This window comes from Lonchura striata, chromosome 1A (genome assembly GCF_050655825.1).
Source record: "Lonchura striata isolate lonStrDom1 chromosome 1A, ASM5065582v1, whole genome shotgun sequence".
Classification (NCBI taxonomy): domain Eukaryota; kingdom Metazoa; phylum Chordata; class Aves; order Passeriformes; family Estrildidae; genus Lonchura; species Lonchura striata.
In genome coordinates, this window is record NC_140741.1 from 5,544,294 (window position 1) to 5,564,124 (window position 19,831).

The window sequence follows — 19,831 nt, forward strand, 5'->3', positions numbered from 1 at the left end:
GCGTACAGAATACACCACAAGTACTAACATACAAATAGAAATAAAAACTTTGCCTGCATTCAGCTTTCTTATTTTTACATGGTAGTGAAATCACAAGGAGGTGATCTATTAAGCAGCCAGAATAAAGTTTCAGGATGATACTAGTCTTGTCCTCTAAAATGGGTGTAAATGCCTTTTGCCCTTTTTAGGAGCCAATAGGGAATAAACATGTCAAAGCAATGCAAAGCCTATGTTGTGCAGCTGTTCACATTCTGTTCAGCTCATTAACTACATCTCCTCATCCAGCATCAACTTCCAACAGGTTTCACAAGCTGGACAATGATAAACATGGTGGGGGGGGAAAAAGAAGGCCGATAATTTCTCCCATAATTGCCACCTGCAATCCCAGAGAGTGAAGGAGAAATGAAGCCATAAATAGCAAGAAAGATTCGTCCGACTGTGCAAGATCAGAGCATTGATTCAGCCTTGATTGGGCTCCCCACTGCTTTCCTTTCGTTATTTATGTCAGGTTAACCTCTCATTTTCAGCAATGACATCTGTTCCCCATCTACTCATTTCAGGGAACATTCCGTGGTTTTCATTTTGTCAGCTGCTTTTCCTTCTTCTGATTACTTTGGAGGAAAGCTGCTGGGGTGGGTTTATTTGAATAATGCCTAATCCAAAATGAATGTGCTTGCTTTGAGATAGGACACATGATAAGGTGCAGTACATTCCATAAAACCTACCAAACACGGACAAGATGGAACCAAAACCATCAGGACCTAATGGAGAAAGCAAAGACAGAGGAGAGAACAGGCTGAGCACCTGAGAGCACTTAGGAAGCTCCCAGACCTGTGGGTGGGCAGGTCTGTTCCACATGAGGAAAATGCAATCCCAGAATAACATGGAGCTGCACAAAACAGGCAGTGGAGTGTCACTCTCAGGTGTTTCAGCAGAATCTTACTTCCACTTGATGCTAGAATGTCGCCCTGATTCTTAAGATTTTCTAAAGCCTTCTGAGTTTACATTCTGTTAGAAAACTTTCCCACACAATTTCTATAAACAACATATTGTTTTACATTCCTTCATAGGAGTAGAGAAACATGATATACTACTGGTTTGTCCAATGTCTTTGGAGACGTGGCCCATTCACTCTCCAATCCACTGTCACCTTTGGAAAAGTATAAAAGAGTCAGAAAATAAACCTTCTTCTTTACCTTACAAATAGCAAGTGATTCGTGTTATGCTTTCACGTGCCCTATAGCAACACTAGAATCTGCTTTTGATCATCACTTAGTCCAGTGAGGTCTGACAGCTCTGCTTCTGAAATTAGATTTGTTCTCAGTGTGAATAGGGTCTATTTTGACAGGAAGCTTTTGTAAGGTGATCCCTCTCCCTCTCCCTCCCCTCCCCTCCCCTCCCCTCCCCTCCCCTCCCCTCCCCTCTCCTCTCCTCTCCTCTCCTCTCCTCTCCTCTCCTATCCTCTCCCAGATATTTTCTTGCACTTTATACAAGATTTTTGTAGTCTACCTATTCAAATTCCAAGCTGCACAGAACAGTGTGTCTCATTTCAGGCCAAGCGAGTTTGTAAGTACTTAAAGAATGATAGCAGTGAACCTACCTGAAGGAGAAAAGAGCTATGTGAGCAAGGTAAGAGAATTAATTATCAGCCAAATCTTATCTCTGAAAGAAGATGAAGCTGCTTCCTTGCCCAGAGAGATCCATAAAAAGCCAGAAATCTGAGCTGGGTTAATGTATGATCTCCATGTCACTTTAACCATCTCCCAGACACTTCCCCACCTCCCAGTCCCTTTTCTTGTTATGTTTGACTTTATCTCCATATTCAACTCTTAAGTTTATTGTACAGTTATAAACATTTGCTGCTCAGAGAAATTAACATCACAAAAGCAGACTCAAAAAGTTCGTAGAATTTCTGACTCTTATCTTCAGAAGGGAAGATATGATAAACAATTGCTAATATGATAATGTATATGTAGTTAAATCAACCAGGCCATGTGACAAACTCCCAAGCTGAAGGCTTTTAAAATAATCCCAACATTTCATAGCAAAGCTTGTCTCCACAGTATTCAAATTTTACCCAAATCCTTACAACTTTCTTCATAAAAGGGTTTTAGCTCATTCCAAAAATTAAATTAAAATATACAATAGGTACCACACCTACAAAAGGATCCTTGCCCTTGTGCCTATTTCCAGCAAGAGGGACATTCCAATTGAGTTGAATGACAATATAATGGCTGCCAGTAAAATAATTGATTGTCTAATATTTCTCTACTGTGTTGTATAAGGTGTAAAACATCATTGAATAAATGTTAAGAAAAATTTGTTCAGGCATAATTACGCAGAAAGATTTCTGTGGAGGCTTCACATGGATGGGAAGTGTCTGTGTGTATCTATTTTAAAAGAACTTAATGAGACGATGTGCTTATAGAAAATGTTAAAGATAATTTTCTCATTTGCCAGAGCACGCTTTCCCCCTGGCTTCTTCAATCTCTGGTACTTCCAGCTGCTCCTAATGATTATCCCAATGAAACAGCTGTGTTTATGGGACTCTCTCATACTGTGATGTCTGGGTTACAAAATGCTCAATGCATTCACAAGTTTCACCCTGTGACACACTCCAAAAAAACCATCCAGGCATATCTGTTTGGTTTGGATCTCCAGTTACCTTTGGACTGACTCTGAAGGTCCTGTTGGGTTTGGTGTTCTGCAGGAAAAAGGAACTGTCTCTGCCCTCAGTAGCAGTCAAGTTAAAGAGAAAATTTAACAGAAGGAAAAAGAAGAACCATGGCTTGGTTTGTCTTAATTTTCCTGCTGAAATCTTTCTGTCACTGCTTGTCTCTGTCTCAATGCCAGGCCCCCACCAAAGCCCCTCTCTCACTGCCCTGCACAGCTGGGCAGTGGAAAAGAAATACAACCAAGGGTTCATGAGCTGAGATAATTTAAGGTTCATAAAACCTTTCATCTGTGGCAGAAGCTTTGATGGAATGTTTACACTTTGCCCCATTAAAAATAGTGCCACCCTGGGAGAGAGATCTCTCATCAAATCCTGTCAGAGGCAAAACAGGTTCAGCTTTGAGACATGCACTGAATTTATCACACTGGCACAATCAGAGCAGGACAATAAGTGAAACAAACCCTTAGAAACACCTTCCCCCTGCCCCTCTCTGCTTCCCAGCTCCACCTCCTCCCCCAGTGCTGCAGGGAGACAGGGAATGTGGGTTTTGGTCAGGTCATCAGTAAAATCTCATGGTTTCTCCCACTGCTCAGGGAGTCTCCCATGGGACACAGCTTTCCATTAACTTCCCTGCTGTGAGTCCATCTCATGGGCACCAGCTCCCTGTGAACTGGGCTTCCAAAACCAGGCCATGCACATCCAATACACTTTATTATATTATTTGTAGTGCCTCCTAAACTATATTAGACCCTTTTTTTAAATTGAGACTCTCCTTTGCTTAAATCCTCAAATTGTCCCAGACAAAGGCCTTAAAATCTGTCTGAAATCTGTGAGATTTTCCCAGGGGGTGGCAGTGAAGTTGAGGTATTAGTCCAGGTAATGAAAAACAAATCTGAAGGGAATTGTACATTTTGCTTTGTTTCTAAAATATTACATTAACACTGTGCTTATGCCTAGGGATTCTGGTGAATTTTATGACCTTAATGAACTTTACCTTTCACCATCACTATTTCCTTTGAGACTACATATATATTAATATAGTGGACAAAGTAAAAAGTAAGTGAAAATATCTCATAATGTAAAGTCTGGGAGATTTAACAAATCTACATCAGAAACTGCTGGGACTTCCTCTTTAAGCACTGGGTGACAGATATTTTCTTTTGAACTGATGATTTCCATCTCTCCTCCAAAATGTGTGATGCTCTGAGACTCAAAAATCCTTTTCCTTAGCCTGGCAGTGATCCCCACTGTGACCTTGGTGAAATAGTTTAATTTTTGCTTCATATATACATAGATATTTTAATGCTGTGGCTTTGAAAGACAAATGTGTCATAGGAAACTGAGGTATTACTTCTGCTAAGTATTTTGACTGACCTAGATTGGATGGAACTAAGAAGAATAGGAAAGTCAGAAATAAATTCAACAAGTTTGTCTTTCTCTGCAGCTGCCAAGAATAATCTATCAAATTCCTTCTGTAACAAGTCTAGGATGCACTTAAGTGTGAGTAGCAGCCAAAGCACCAATTTTCTGTTGTTTACTGTGGAGTAACAGATTTCCAAGCAAAGGACAAAAGCAGTCAATGTAAACTTTGGAAATATAATTGGAAAAAAGGAAAATAGTATCCCTCCCCAGGATGAGGCACGGCAATTTAATTAGTATTTCTCAAAAAAAAATGGCTTCAGATATTGATGAAATCTCCAAAGAACTTTAGCTATTTAAATTCTAGATTATTTCCAGCTCCTCCAATTCCATCTTGACCAATTTGGTAAGCTCATAAAAATCTAAATATTGGATTTTAGCCTAGTGCTAGATTTGGCATATGCCCACCTCACACTGCTAGGAAGAATAGGCTTGGATTTTCTTTCCCCCCTCTCTTGTTATTTTATTAAGGGTCTGTCAGTTATGTTCTCCAAGACTCTGAGAACTTTGGTAGTTGTTTCTGACCTGTCTCCTGGTAATGAATAATCACAGAGATGACTTCCAAGAAGGAAAGATTGCTTGTTTTATGACATTTTTGACATTTTTTCTAGGAATTTTCTGAAAAAAGAGCTGTCCTGTAGCTCAGGAAGATATTCTTGTCATTTTTATTTCCTGAGTGATCTCGGTTCTTCAACTTGCCTTTTAAAAGGTCAGCAGCCCGTGAGCCCAAGCCACCCTTCTGTTTTTTAACACAAGATGCTCCCAAGGCATAAACAACATAAAGATAACAAAAGGGTTTCAAAACAGGAAAAAAAATAGCTGCCAGCAGTGGTGAATGTTGTGTCTTCAACATTCCTAACACTGAAGGAGAAACTTTTTCCAAAAAAATTCACGTAGTCACTGGCTGCAAAGATGCCATGAAAGCTTAATCTGTTTCAAAAGCTTTGATGGAATATTTGCATACTCTGCCCCATTAAAAATAGTTCCACACTCCAAATGATGACTGTGCACCACCCAGCAAGGAAATGAAGTGATGCGAACAACAGATATGAAGTACCAATTTCCTGATTATTTTTAATTACACTTAGGAGAGAGCCAAGCAAAATGGTAAATAACTATTTTTTTAATAGTTTATAATCAATCAGTCAGGAAGGTCTCTACTGGAGTCATGTTTTATAGTTGCTGGTGTTGTTTATAAGGGTAATCACCCATCTTAGGAAAATTATTTGCTTCAGCTGAAAAGTTAATTTTGGTCAAATAGCATTCCAAATTAAAGAAGTCATAATGGAAGTGATCTGCAGCAGATCACTCCCATATCTGCTCACAGATATGTCCTAAACGGGGTGGTGACACAAATACTGTTTTTTACTTCATTAGCAGTAAATTCATAACCCATGGTGAACGTGGTGCCTCAGAGTTTGGCTGTGAAATGAAGTGTTCCCTTTCATTTGGTTTGTCACCTCCTGTGAAAACATAATTAATAAGCTCTTCTCTGGATCTTGCTGCTTGCACCTTTAATAAAGTACAATAGTGGATTTCAGAGAGCATGGAAACACCATTCTTAACAGGCTTCTCTTTTAATACTTTTTTTTCTCTTTTAAACTAAAAAAGAGAGATTTTTAATATTTTGACTCAATACCCTAAAGAATAACCATACAGCTGAAAATGAAATAAAAATATATACCAGAAAAAGAAAAGAATATATGAGGAAAAATCTGGGTGCTCCTGACTTTATGCAGCAGCTGGTTAAACAAGACAATCATTTGTGCTTACTTTTTAAATACTCAAGGTTTTCAGACACTGTGGTCATAGGTGTGCTTAAAGACACACAACTGCACAGTGATCCAGGCTGTATACACAAAAATGTGGGATTTCAGGGGAAAAAAAAATTGTATCTATTATTGGTTTAAACAAACAAACAAACAAAAAAATCCCACAAGTATTTCATTCCTCCATGTGAGAGTATGGGAATGAAAGTGCTTACAGCAGAGACAGAGAGTGCTCTTTTCATTAACCCAGTGCACATCTAATTTCAGTGAGAATAAAGCTGCCCAAGTTAGCAGAAGGGTACAAAATTAGAAATTGACAGAAAAAGGAGCTCAGTTGCTATTCCTCTTCTTTATAATCTGAAACTGCCTCTCTGTGGTGTGCTGAGAGAGAACATCTCTAGGTGCATATTTCATATATTTATGAGAAGAAACTCCACCAGAAGCAGTCACTGTGTGTGGGGAGCTTATTCTGATGTCAGAGCACACAGGAAATGCTTTTGATACAGGTGGGGCTAAGAGTTTAAGGTGATTCCTTCCATTAACATATTGTTTCCAGTTGCTCAAATGCTTCAAACGTTTTGACTTTTTGTGCCAAAATTACCAGCCTAGACTAAGTTCATGAGCAGGGGAAGGAAAGGATGAGGACCCAGAATGCTTCAACCCAAACCACTGATCTATTTCTGAGAGAAAATGTTTTTCAGTCAAGAAATTAAGGGTTTCCTTTCAGACTTTCTACATTTTGGACTAAGTACATGCATTTTTGTGTGACAGATGGTTACAAGTATGATGCACATCCCAGCCCATGCATGGCCCACCACTACCCATCTTCTTAAAATGCAAAACACCTCCTAAGTGCCTCAAATGGGTACCAAATCCTGTCCCATGCACCCCTTTCTAAATTTCTTCTACCAACCACGTGCAAGTAGTTGTTTTTGGTTTTTTTGGGGTTTTTTTGTTTACTTTTTCAGAATCCTTTGACCTTTTGCTGGTTTAGTAAGCCTGTCTTTCAGTGGCTTAAATTTCTGTGAAATCAAATTTTGTTGACTTCATGTTAATGTGTCTGCTGCTGAGGAGCATAAATTAAACCAAAATGTAAAAGGCAGGAATGCTGATTTTACTCCTGGCTACATAGAAAATGCTCCCATTGTCTGGGTCCATTTGTTCCAGCTGGTAGTGTCATAAACTTTCAAAGTATGTTTACCAAACAGTTTTGTGACACAGATTAAAGCTGAAAAAAGCCCGGAAACTCAATTATAATTTATAAAATTATGTAACTTGTAAAGTAGTAGCTTGTTCATAAAATTACTGCAGTAGAAAATTCATTAAGGTTATTTTAAGTATGGTGTGGTCCAAGGAAGCTTTATTATGGGAAGTGACAAGGATGGTTTTTAATGAGTTGCAATCTGGTAATCTGAATTTTTTTTTCTTTCTGAAACTTCTCTCTTCTAATTAGAGCTTAAAGATTTTTCATGCAAACTATCTTTGTTCTGTCTAAATAGAAACTTCGTGTGATTGTGACAATCATCTTTAGATCTCATTTTCTCAAAAGGGTATTTGGACACAGCTACATCATTGTGTTTGGGAAGTTATTGCTATTTGCTACCTGAATTATTACAAAGTTTTCTGGTTTGTTTTATCCCCTTTCTGAGGTTCTAGATACCACAAATGGCTCCTGTACCTGTGAAGGTGAACTCTGGGCTCTGAACTTGGGGTGTTTTTCTCACTGGTCCACAGCCTTAGTTTATCTGTGCTAGGAGATTTTGTATTTATCTGTGCCCAGTTCCTATTTTATTTATATCCATATCCCTCAGCCAAGTGCCTTGCAGAAGCACATTAGGTGATAATGTCATCTGTTATGTGGAAATTTCTCTTTCTGCAGAACCCTGTTCTGTTTCTAAAAGCTCTCTGCACGTCACAACTCTTCTAAATAGTAGAAATTTGTTCTCTTTTGAGTAATTCCAACCTAACTCGTAAACCCTTTTGTAGCCCAACCACTGAAGAACTATAAATGTGTTGCACTTTCAATTATTTATGATATTGGGCATGCTGTAATATTCACCTCAATGGAAATAGATGATACATGCTGAAGCATCAAGTGGAGTTTTTCCTGAACTTTGACCACCTGCTCACACTCCCTTTTAGGGCTGCATCTCAAGATTATTTGCAGCACTGAAAACCTGCGAAGAGTTTAAAAGCAGCTGGCATATTTGCCTGGTTAAAAAAGCAGATTCTGAAGTAACACTCCTTCTCTCCATATGTCTCTTTGCTACGATGGCTGAACAGTGTGCTCAGCTTTCATGTATTCCCTGGGAATCCTCTCAAGCAAAAAATGGAAACAGACTACTGAGAAGGAACAGTGTCCGTGGCTGTGTTCAGACAAATAAATGAATTTATGAATTATATATGAAAATATATGAATTATCATTATAAATAATGAATATATGAATTTTAAACACAGTCTAAGTGTATGCAGTCATCCTGAGCAGCCCGAGGTGTGTGCCTGTCCTGCCTTCAGATTAAACAAGATTAATGCCTTGTATTCAGAGGTGTATTTAAAACTGCAGCTACAGGAAGGAGGTCACAGAACAGGCAGAGCTGGAAGGGATCAAGAAGCACTGAGTCCAGCTCCTGGCCCTGCACTGCACCATCTGTGAGTCCATTTTTGTCAGCTCTCTCCGAGACTTGGGCAGGCACAAACTCTACTGTAAGAGAAAACTTTCTTTTTTGAGTTCTGTGTGTGTTTATTCAGTGGTAAGAGAGCAAGGGGTTATATGAACATCAGTTTCCTCTGCTGTAGCTGTTCCCTGAAATGGATTGCTTTTGTCTCCCATGCATCAACACAAGCTAAGTGGCATCAAAACATTTGTTATCTTGTTTTATCCTGCTAGAGGCTTATTAAGAAGTGACCCTTTGGGTCAGATGTAAAACCAACACCAGGGCAACCAAAGCTTTGCTCCAAATAGTTGCCCTTCCCCTTCCACAGAGAAACTGCAATTCCAGCAGCTCATTCTGACTCAGATGGTTTGGCTACAAGCAATTCCCCTGCATGCATGGCCCTTTTTACAGAAAATAAGGAAATATTGAAGCACCTTGCTCTCCTAACGAGGTCCCTCATGTGATTCTGCTTCCTGGCACTGCTGTGCTTCAGGACAGCTCATGACATTCCCATCTCTGGGGTTACAGAAGGAGGGTTTGGAGGTAGATATTGCAATACTGAGGCTTTGGACAATCAACAGATACCAGAAAAGTAAACAAATTTCATACCACAACCTATCCATATTCTTTTCATTGGCCTGCACTTAGTTTTTGCCTCTGCTTTCTTTGCTGCTGCAAGCTCAGAGTTGCCCTGCCAGGAAAGCATTTCCTGCTTCTAACTCAGAAAAAGAGAAGCCTGGAAAATGATGATTTACTTTCTTCCTCCTAAAATTTGCTTCCCAGATTGAAAATGGGGAAGAGGATGGGCAAGCCTTTATCTCTGAAAGCAGCAGCGAAAAGCCTGGATGCTCAGCAGAACTGAGGGAAGGAAAACAAATGATTTGGACTCCCCAGCCCTCCCCATGCACCAAGGAAAAGCTCTAAAAATTGCTCTAAAAATGGCAAAAGGCCTTGCAGGTGGGGAAAGCTCAGTGCCCTGCCTGTCTTGTCTTGGCAGCCCTGGCTGAAAGGATCCCTGCTGCCTATGAATGCTGCCCCAGCACACTGCAATTATCTCCTGACTGCCACCCTTCTCCCCACCAGAAAAGCTGTGAGAACAAAGAATACCTGTCCTGCCTCAGGACTGAATAGTCCAGCTCAAGATCTGCTTTATGCTAATTTCATTAATTAGTTCCCTTTTCAGTCCTCTCAACAGAAGGTGCAGGTAAGATTGACTATTTTGTCAATGTTTTGTCTTACTGTCAGCAGTGGTGAGCAGAGGCCATCTGGACTGCTTTATACCCCAAGGATATTTGTATTGAAAAAACAAAACACCCTCTCTCACCAATCCCTTAAATGAAAGAAAGCAGAAAGAGTGTTTGACTCCACTAAATTTATAACAACGTGTAAGTATTTTATCTCTGTTTGCTATGAAAATATGCCACAGGGAGTAGTAACTAAATAGGATGAAAACAGGGAGAAATTGATCTCTAAAGCAGAAAGGTGGGGGCACTGGTAGGATTGCACAAGAGAATGAAGCTTTTGGGAGGCTTTATGGATAAAAACATAAGTGGAGAGGAAGTTCTGTTTGGAAGGTGGATCATTGATGTGTGAGCGTGTTTCAGAGCCTCGACCTTCCCTGTCAAGATGTCTTCAGGCAAAAATTTGGACAGGCAGAGGCAGAAGGGCAAATTAAGAATGGATTTAAATTTTTGGCATTAATGCCTTGCTGAAAGTCAGGTGGACACCTGACATGGATGTTATGTATCAAGGGTAAGGCGAAGTCAGCCAAACCCTACATGGCTAAAAAATTGTGGCTTGGAGAGATTTCACCTCTTTTTGAGACAGAACTAACTTCTTGTGGCACATCAAGGTCATTACTTATGCATGTCTTGGGGAAGAAACTTTGTTCCATGAACCTTGGCTTGGTAGAGGAGAGAGGGTCTGTCTCCACAGAAGAAGAAGAGACATCAGAGAAGCTCTCACTGCAGCCTGCTTGGAAGTGGAGAATGGGATGGCATTTTTCAAGAGATCACACGGCAAAATAATCATAACCAGAGCTGTAGCTGAATATATAATTGTAGCTTTCGTGTTTCCTTATTCTGTGCGTGTAATTATCTTCTTTAGAACCTCTTTTGATTTGGAGAGATACATGTTACATTTCAAGCTGAAGAACTTCCTTTATGAAGTAGGATATAGGACCTAAATTACCTCAAGTGATTCACAGCCTTTTAAATGAAGATGCTTAACAAACTTGGCAAGTATCAATGACGGGATCTGGGTTTTGTTCAAATCAGGAGAAATTATAAAATCATTGTTGTCAGGGAAGAGTGTGATGTGGATATTGTAGTGACCTATACAGAGCTCTTGTAGAAATCATCAGAAGGAATTAAGAATTGGTATTGTAACTTTGAAAATCAAAAAGGAAGGATCCCAAGCCTCTGGCTTCATGCCACTGCTGCCAGCACACAGCCTGCTCACCTGTGGCAGCATGCAGTCCTGTGAGTAATCTGAGCAGTGTCAAACCCAGCTGTGCCCTGCCAGCCTCTCTGCACATCTGTCCTCCAGCTGTCAGAAACAACAGGCAAGCTGGGCATTCAGGCTCCGAGAACATCCCCGAGTTCTCTGTCACAAAAAAGATCATAAATACTGAGGAAATGTCGCTGGGCTTGGGGAACTAAAAAGCTGCTTGCCAGTTTGGCAGCAAACTCTCTGAAAACAGGGATTCTCTCAGGAGCATGCTCAAGGTACCCGGGACCATATGCTGTTTAATGTCATGAAAAAGAGAGTATTGAGCACTTATACAAAACCCAAAGCAATAAAAAAAAAGGGAAGACTGTGAGACATTTGGAAGAATCTGGCCTGTTCAGGAAGAAGAGGGGTGGGTTTGAAGGAAAAGCTGCTGAGCACCATCTTTTCCCTTGGCTCTGCCACAGCAGTCAAGATGATCTACACCTCCCCATCACGGGGTGTGCAACACACACAGTAATGGAGAATGTAACAGAGCATGGAAAAGAAATACTGCAAGTATCTAGTTTTAAAACAAGCATCTTCGTCTACTGTTTTATCCAGTATAAGCAGAATATTGCTTGTAGGGATGATTCAAGAGGTAGAGGATAATTTTGGTGGAAAGGAGCAGAAGTGAAATGATGGCTTGGAGTCTTCACATACATTGCAAGATTGTTATGAAAAAATTAGGAAAATAAGTGAGGTATTAAGAGTTCACTCTAAGGTTTTGCTTTGCTGCACACTACTGTTTGTAATCTTCAAATTTTCTTTAAATCTTCTTTGTATCATAGATTAGTTCAATGTGGATAGCAAGTGCATACTGTAATTTTCATCCATTAACAGTCTCACTCATTCAGATACAATGTTTGAACAGCCCTCAGGAATATATATAAATATATGTATATGACTATAACCATAACTATAAATAACCATAACCATAACTATAACTATAAATATAACAACTATAACTAAACTATAACTATAAATATAGATATAAATATACTGATTTTTTAAGGGGAGGCTTGTAGATACTGACTCTAATTTAACTTAATCACTTCCTGCTTTATATTCCTAAGAAGCCCCTTGTGATTAAATAGCTGGGAATGACAGTTGGGACCGTATTTCTTTAAAAAGTGACTCTTAAATAAATGCTGGGTTTTTACATACTGAAAGTGAGGCTTCCAAGTTTGTAGTTTCAGCTTCTAATGAAGGCAGCACTAACAACACTGCATTGTGACAGACTTGTGGCTTTTCCATCCCTATTGCATGTCATAAGGGAAACTGCTGAAGTTAGTTCAGACTAACTATGAACGTGAATTTTTGTTTGATGCATGTTTCAAATCAGTGCAAAAATGTTTCCAAGGCAATAGGAGTACTACAATCTGCACACATACCTCTGAGCACACAAAGCCAAAAAACAAACTGAGAAAATCTCACCTTTAAATGAATGGAAGGTTCATCTTCTATTGCTGTAGTCCAGAAAGATCAGGTCTCCCATCTTTTTTTCTTTTTTTTAGCTGTCATAATAAAAGTGAATAGCAAAACTTTAAACAGAATCCTGGAAGGTCTCTTGGATAAGGCAAAAGGGCAGGTGAAGGATGGATTTTTAAGCCTTCTTACTGAAGAAGTGTGGGCAGAGTCCAGCTGACCCTGTGAAAAAACAGAAAATGAACCTTGATTACCAAGTCCCAGCACAGCACTTCTATCAGCCCATGATTAACAGCTGCCATTTAAGGTGCATTTCCTGCAAGTTTGCAGTTTGTTTCCAGGGGAGATAAAGCCCAATGTTATTCTTGACAGGTATTCTTAAGTTAGTATCAAATGACTATATCCTGTTGGACATAGAAGGGTAGATTCAGTGGTTCCTTCATAAGGATTCATCCTGAGAATATTTCTGGTGGAGACATGGTTTAAGAAAGAAGTGATTATCTGGGTGATTGACCCAATTCTAGACATGAGTGGAGCTTTCAAGTAGTGGATTTCCTCTACCTTTTCACTGAAGAAGAATAGTGAGCAATCAGCCCTTTTTTTGAGCAATGCTAACATTTCATTCATCTGGACTTTTTTTAGGGGACACTTCTGTACAGAGCAGAGCCTGTAACACTTTTTCCTAAGGATTCCTGATTCCCTCAAGCCTGGTGTAAACTCTATCCATATTAGGACATTGATCAGAAAATCAGAGCCAGCTTTTAGTGATGGATTAAGCTTTCTCAGTTAGCTGATTGTTGACTAAATCCAGCCATGTTCTTTCTCATTAGAACAAATGTGGATTCTAGGAAAATATCTGTTGTTTACTTCTGCCTATAGATGATATAGTCAATTAGTACTGTCATAAATGTTGACAATATTTTCAGAATTATCCCCTATGAACTAATACAGGTTTGCACTTGAGATATATTGTTTGTGGGTACATAATCACTGATAGAAAATCTGGGTTCTTTATGATCAGATTGGCCCTGGCCAACTGTGTTTCTCTCAATTGGCTTCAGCTGGCCCTGGCACTTCAGAGTCAGAGATAGGTGTTGAAAATGTAGTCTGAATAACTAATACAGAGAAAATTATTTTAGCTAAGTTTCTAGGTTTAGATAGGTTTTAGCTAAGTTTCTCAGTGCAAATTCACTAATTTAGATATATTCCTGAAAAACAGGCATCTTTTTAAGTGCCTCTTAGACATTGATCTTCAATACATGCAGGCTTTTTTGAAGCATACTTAAAGGTTCATGCTCCTTGCTATTGTGTGCTTGGGAGAAGCTCTTCTGCTTTCAGAGCTCCTGGTTGGATCAATTGTCAAAATTCCCCCGAGCTGATGAGCTGTGACCCGCTTCTTGCTTTAAAAAAATAAGCATATCCTGTACTTGCCAGCAGTGGTGTTTTTAAAATTGCATGGAATTTGAGGCAGCAGGGGTTGCTGAGTGATGTCACTGGGATGTCCAGGATCTCCCTTGGAGCTGTCACCCTCTGCTGCTGTGCTCCGTGGTGACATGGGTGTTGGAGCTGCCTTTTCTCTCTGCTTTTCCTCTGCTGCCTTTTCCCATCAGCAAGAAGAAGAAGAAAGAAGAAAGAAGAAGAAGAAGAAGAAGAAAGAAGACTGCAACTCCCCCACACATCCACCCCCACGAATTCACAGCTGGGCTAGGAGCTGTGTGAAGAAAAAGTGACAGGCTGCAATTCTGCATTTGAAAATCTTCGTAAAGCTCTCCTGTAATTCCTTTGGAGAAAGGGGTCGTGTGCTAAATAGAAACATTTTCAGACAACCTAATAATGGAAACAGAGTGCTCTTAGTCAGGAAAATCCAAACCATAAAAATGAAAACCATATGAACTGACAATCTGATGGCAGATTACCCAATGTTCCACCTGGATTTCAGATTTAATCTGATTTTGAGCTGGAATGGAGCTTTAGGTGACTCTAGAGGATGTACAACACCTCACTTTTGGTGGGGTGAGGGTGGAGAAGGACTTTATTTTGGACTGTGTTACAGGAATGGCATCCAAGGGGACCTTCTCTCCCATGCTCATTCAGAGCTGCAGTTCTCCTAAATGTACCTGGAGTTTGGAATAAATTGATCAGTAGGCAGCCACTTTGAAACCCATTATTACGTTTTTTCAGCCCCATCAGTGGTGACAACTGATTTGCTGAAAGGCAATCCTATTTATAGACCTTCTTGTAGGTATAAATTGCTTGGCTCTAATTTTGTCCTTAGTAAAGGTGCTAATATTGCTCATTCTTAAATACCTGGCAAATAATTTTCTTTTGGTTTCTCAGCAACTATTCAATGTGTAATACTCTAGCAATTATTTATACCCTCTTGGTTGTTGCCAAAGAGAAGCCTTCTGACAGAACTTTGGAATTTGCATTAAAATAAAATTGGTTGAGTTCTTAGTGGTTTTTCATGGAAGATTTAATACATGCCAAAAAAGAAAACTTCTAAAGCATATACAGAAAAATTGCTGGTATGCAGATTTATTTTTTTTAATCTGGCTGGCAAATTAATCTAGATTTTTCTGTCAGCATGCCATCTGCACGATCTCAAATTCTTCTGTCTTTTCAGAAAAAAACTTTGTAAATTGCCACTTCCACGGGATTTCTACTGTAATATATTTCCAATCCACACAATAATTCTATGTATATTTAAGAAACTGCTGCTAGTTTAAGCTGTACTGTTCAGAAAACAATGGAAATCGAACATGTGAAGTGACAAATTTCCAGCCTGACAAATCAGATGTTGAAAGGTTAAGTTGTTAAAAGGAGAATACTCAGAATCCCAAATGTGAGCCCTTATGTAGCTTTAGCTCCCAGAGGACCAGTGCTCAGCTGACAAAAGCAATGCACAGACAGATGCAGTTTATGCCTTGCCTGCAGAGACCTCTGACACTCATATTCTGCATGAACTGTAAGCTGGCACAATTATTCTGTTAAATATCTTTTTGTCTTTGTTGATAGAAATTATTCACTTCATGCTTTGAGACCATCTTCATCCTATGGAATAGGGACATATCTGAAAATGATTTACTGTCTAAATTGATCCTTTACCTGCACAAATGCTATGTAAGGCAAAAGGATTATTTTTGATCCAAATTACCTTGTGAAAAAGCAAGTTGTTTAATTGAACTACTTGGGGCACCCAGGATCATTTCTATACCTAGGGTGCAAGTGTGGCATCCTTCTCAGCTGAACTACTCCCTGAACTGATGATGGCTTTAATGCTGCAGGAAGTGATTAGTTGGTTGCATGTAATTCAGCTCCATGAGAAAATACTTATGGAAGATAGACTTCCATTTCTGTGTCAGCATTAATCTACCTTCTTTTTTCATGCTGATGAGATAATTTGCTAGTTTATCCTAAAGGAAATGGTCTTGCATTACTTTAGCCAGGGAGGAAATATTATTCTTGAATAAGGAGTTTTGGGGATTTAATCCTTTCATGTGTTTGATGATGATTTTTCTTATCAGTTGCTGAGGATCTCAGACCTGCCTTCTGCAGGTAGTGCAAACACTTAAATACTGAAGCCACCACTGACCAAAACCAGTTCACTTCCACATATCTTTGTTAATTTTCCTATAACTGAGCTGAGAGAGGCTGTAAATATTATTGCTATGTGTTGTCAGAAGCCTAATTTAAGAATCATGGCACCATTGGAGTAGCTGCCCAAATAACATAACCATTGCATTTCCTGAAGGAGGGGTTTCTTCACCGCACCACAATGAAATGTAAATCTGCAGGGAAATATTTTAAAACCAGAAGACATTTGACATTTCCACAGTGGTACAATGCATGGTTTTGTCCATGGGTTTATAACTGTTCCTAATATATGGAATTTTTTTTGCTGCCATCATTTTAAGATAAAGCTTAGGAGCAAGTGAATGATGCTGCTACCAGAATGTATTTCTGGGTGGATAGGCTGTTTTCAGAGACCTTAGACACCATCACCTGATCTAAATTTATGTTGTGCCAGCTTTTACTGAGGTATCCTACAGCACAGGGAACCAGCCCAGTTTTTGATCTGTTCCTCTGCCAGGGTTATAATCTGACTGAAACCCAAGGAACTGTCCTAAGAACAAAGACATAGCAAAGGTCAGTGCAGGCAGACAGAGCTGGACCAGAGGCTTAGGAGAAGTGTCCAAGAACAGCACTTGTAATGTTAATAAGCATTTAATATACCTGTTTTTCTGAAGTTGACCAGGACTAAAAACGTATGCTCAAAATAGTTTTAAACTATTATCGAAGGTCTAGATAACAGCTGCTAGATAAAACCACAGGTTACAGTAACATTTTCAGCCCATTAAACCTTAGGGTCACCTTATCCTGAGAAAGAAATATGTCTTGCAGAGTTTTACAGAACTTAATATCCTGCAGGAAGAGCCCTTCAAAAAAGATACAAGGACACAGTAATTTTAAACAGATTTGTTGTGATCTTACTGATACCACAGTACTTTGCAGACCAGGAAGTAAGGCATCTGAGGAGGAGGAAATAACATTCAGTATATATTTATCCCCATATTCTGTGGGTGCCAAGGTGTTTAATAGGATTTAAACAGATAGAGAACTGGGGAATGGAAAGCAATTTCATGTAGGAAGTATGTGAAGCTTAGATCTGCTTATCCACCAGAACAAAAGGGCTTTTACAGACCAGGGGCTGAAAAAGGCTTGGGAATCTTCCTGATTATCCTCCAAACTGTCCTGAACCTAAACACAGCAATCTTGGCTAGATCTGAGTAGAATAGGTGGCAGCTAAAGTTGCTCAAGCAGATTAGTCTTGGTAAAGCATGAGAAACATTGGATATTGTCTATGTTTTCCAATAAAGATTCTGTCTGTCCTTTGTCCTTCCTAAGTGCCTAAATTTAGATTCTGAAATGCATCCTCGAGAACAGAAATAAATATTGGTGGTTGTTTGCATGTGAAGGTCACATTGATTTTGATGGTATTCAGTGTCACCCTGTGCCATTAAACAGAGGTGCATGACTACAAAATTTAGGGGTTGCATATAACTGGTGCAAATTTCAGTGGCTAAGGAGAAATGTTATTTGAAGTGAACAGTGACTTTAGCAGGAGTGCTTAGAAAATGCTGACTTCCTGGCTACCCAAAAGAAAGCATTCTAAATATTGCTAATGTATGGGAAAGGCTTGAAGAATTAGATATAAACTGATGAAGAAAAGAGGTTTTGGACTCTGACCTTGTAGGCTCAGTGGAAAGCAACACCCTTTGGGATTAAAGGAATTGCAGAGCCCATTTTCAGTGATCAGCCCACTTGCACCATGATTTCCAAAGAGCTGCTGGGATCTTGGATTCCCTGAAAAAAAAAAAAGAAGCTCAGGGGGATGCAGGGAGCTGGAAATGGTTGCAGCTTTCAGGTAGTGGCTGCGTGCAGCAGAGGAAATAAAGGGTCATGTAAAAAGAAGAGAAGCAGATGGAAAATGCATTTTTGGGAAGTGGCTGAATAGCTGCGTAGGACAGGTATGGGAAATGGTTTACAGAACAAGTATACATAAAACTAAATATAGAAAGGAGATGAGATTAATGTTCTGGAAACCAGCTGCAGATGATGTGATGTGCTCTGGACACTCTGTTCTCTGTTCTTGTATCATCCCCTGGTATCCAGGCATTTAACTGGCAGATGACTCACTGTGTCTTTGTGCTGCAGCTTGCTTCTCAATTAGATAAAGGTAATTCTTTCCACTTTTGGAGTGATGCTGAAAAGGATTGATCTGTAAAGTGCTTTGAAGATACACTAACATTCACAGAGCCTCTGAAGCCTAGGTTTTAATTGTGGAGCTGCAGATCATTGTAGTACATTATTTCAGCCACAAAAATGCCAAGGTGCAGTAATTCTAGCCCATGGTACATTATTTTTGATGCTCCAGATACCTGAGATGATATGGAGGTCGGGTAAATTGCTAACATAATACCATTGGCTTCACTTACACTTGTTCCACAATGGGGAGCAAAACATTTTTTTTCTGGTTGGAAATTACCTTTCTTTGTTTCCAGTGTAGCTTTCTGAATACTCTGAAGATAACTTATTTCTTTTAGCTGATATGCCACATAAAACGTCAAGGTTACCTTTGCTCTGAGCAGCAGTGAAGTGAAATTAATCCGAGTGAGATACAAATTCAAAACTTCACCATTCATCCAGGTTTGCAGAGCTCACATACCAACTTCCAGTGTCATGTCAGAAAAGGTTTGTCCACACCTCTGGTCATATCAGTTCTCATGGTGATTCATCTCAGCTTTATTGACATTTTGTTGTTGTCATTGTTGCAGAAGATGGGTGCTGTCAGTGAAAAATCCACTAAATCCAGAGAAATTCTGGTATACATCATTGACCTCACCCCTGCTTGTGTTTAACCTGGACAAGGCGAATTTTCTGACCAAGCAAAATGTTGTTTTCCACCCCATTGGAAACAAGTTTAAAAAAATCCAGTGAATCACTAATGTTTTCTGAAACTCTCTTTACCAGCTCTCTGTGTACCTGGTTTCTATCCAAAACAAATGCAAAATCAAAGTAACTGAGTGGGACTGCTTGGAGAAACTCCTCCTTTTTAAAAGAACCATTCCATTGTGCTTCTCTCTAACTTTTAGTGGTTGTGTGAAAGCACAAGGTCTGCAAAAAAAGTGCCTGAAGGCTGTGACCTTTCTCACATAAAGGCACTCTTCCTAGTCTTGATTCCCTTCCTGCATAAAGGTTTCTCACTGTCTCTTTTACCACTTTCTCCTTTCCCAGATAGAGTGATGCACAATTCTTTATCTTTTTCAATTGAAACTGAATTAGCTCTCAAATTCTTTCTTGATGCTTTCCATCACTGCTGTCACTTACATGAATAATAACAACCAAGTGGTTGTGCTACCTTTTTTTGGCCTTAAGTGCTGGAATGGAAACCTCAGCTGCAAGAATTTGCTGGAGTAGCTCTAAAGAGAAGGTCTATACCTTCCAATTTCTCTGTTTAGTTACTAGCTCTAAACATCAGGAACACCTTCAAATCTCCTCGCTTTTTTGGCCAAGGAAAAGGAAAAAAAAACCCCAGAGATGCATCTTAGTTGTTAGAATGTGACACTTAAAGCAAGTTCAGATAACCAAACACTAGAGTGGATTATTAGGCAGCTGCTGCTACATGTGATTTTATTGTTAATGTAGAAAGACCTTATTCAAAAAAGAACTATCCATCTTTCTAGACTAGTGCTAAGTCTTCTACAATTCCTTAAAAATGTTACTGGATACTTCAAATTTTTTTCCCCTATCTTGCAGATTTTTTAAAGGTGATCTGAAAAATAATTCTACAGGGATTTGTATTTCAAATGGCTTTATCTCATTTTAGTATAGTTGCTAG

At 39.4% G+C, this 19,831-nt stretch overlaps 1 long non-coding RNA gene across 8 annotated transcripts in view; it reads right to left on the reverse strand.

Annotated features, from left to right (window-relative positions):
- LOC110473198 (uncharacterized) overlaps nt 1–19,831 on the reverse strand; it is a 105,744-nt gene that overhangs the window by 69,863 nt on the left and 16,050 nt on the right. For 2 of the 8 annotated variants that reach the window (XR_014951944.1, XR_014951945.1), the window contains exon 2: nt 12,442–18,777. This is a non-coding gene — a long non-coding RNA (uncharacterized LOC110473198). The remainder of the gene's footprint in view (nt 1–12,441; nt 18,778–19,831) is intronic. The other 6 variants (XR_014951950.1, XR_014951951.1, XR_014951949.1 and 3 more) reach the window with 6 other exon arrangements.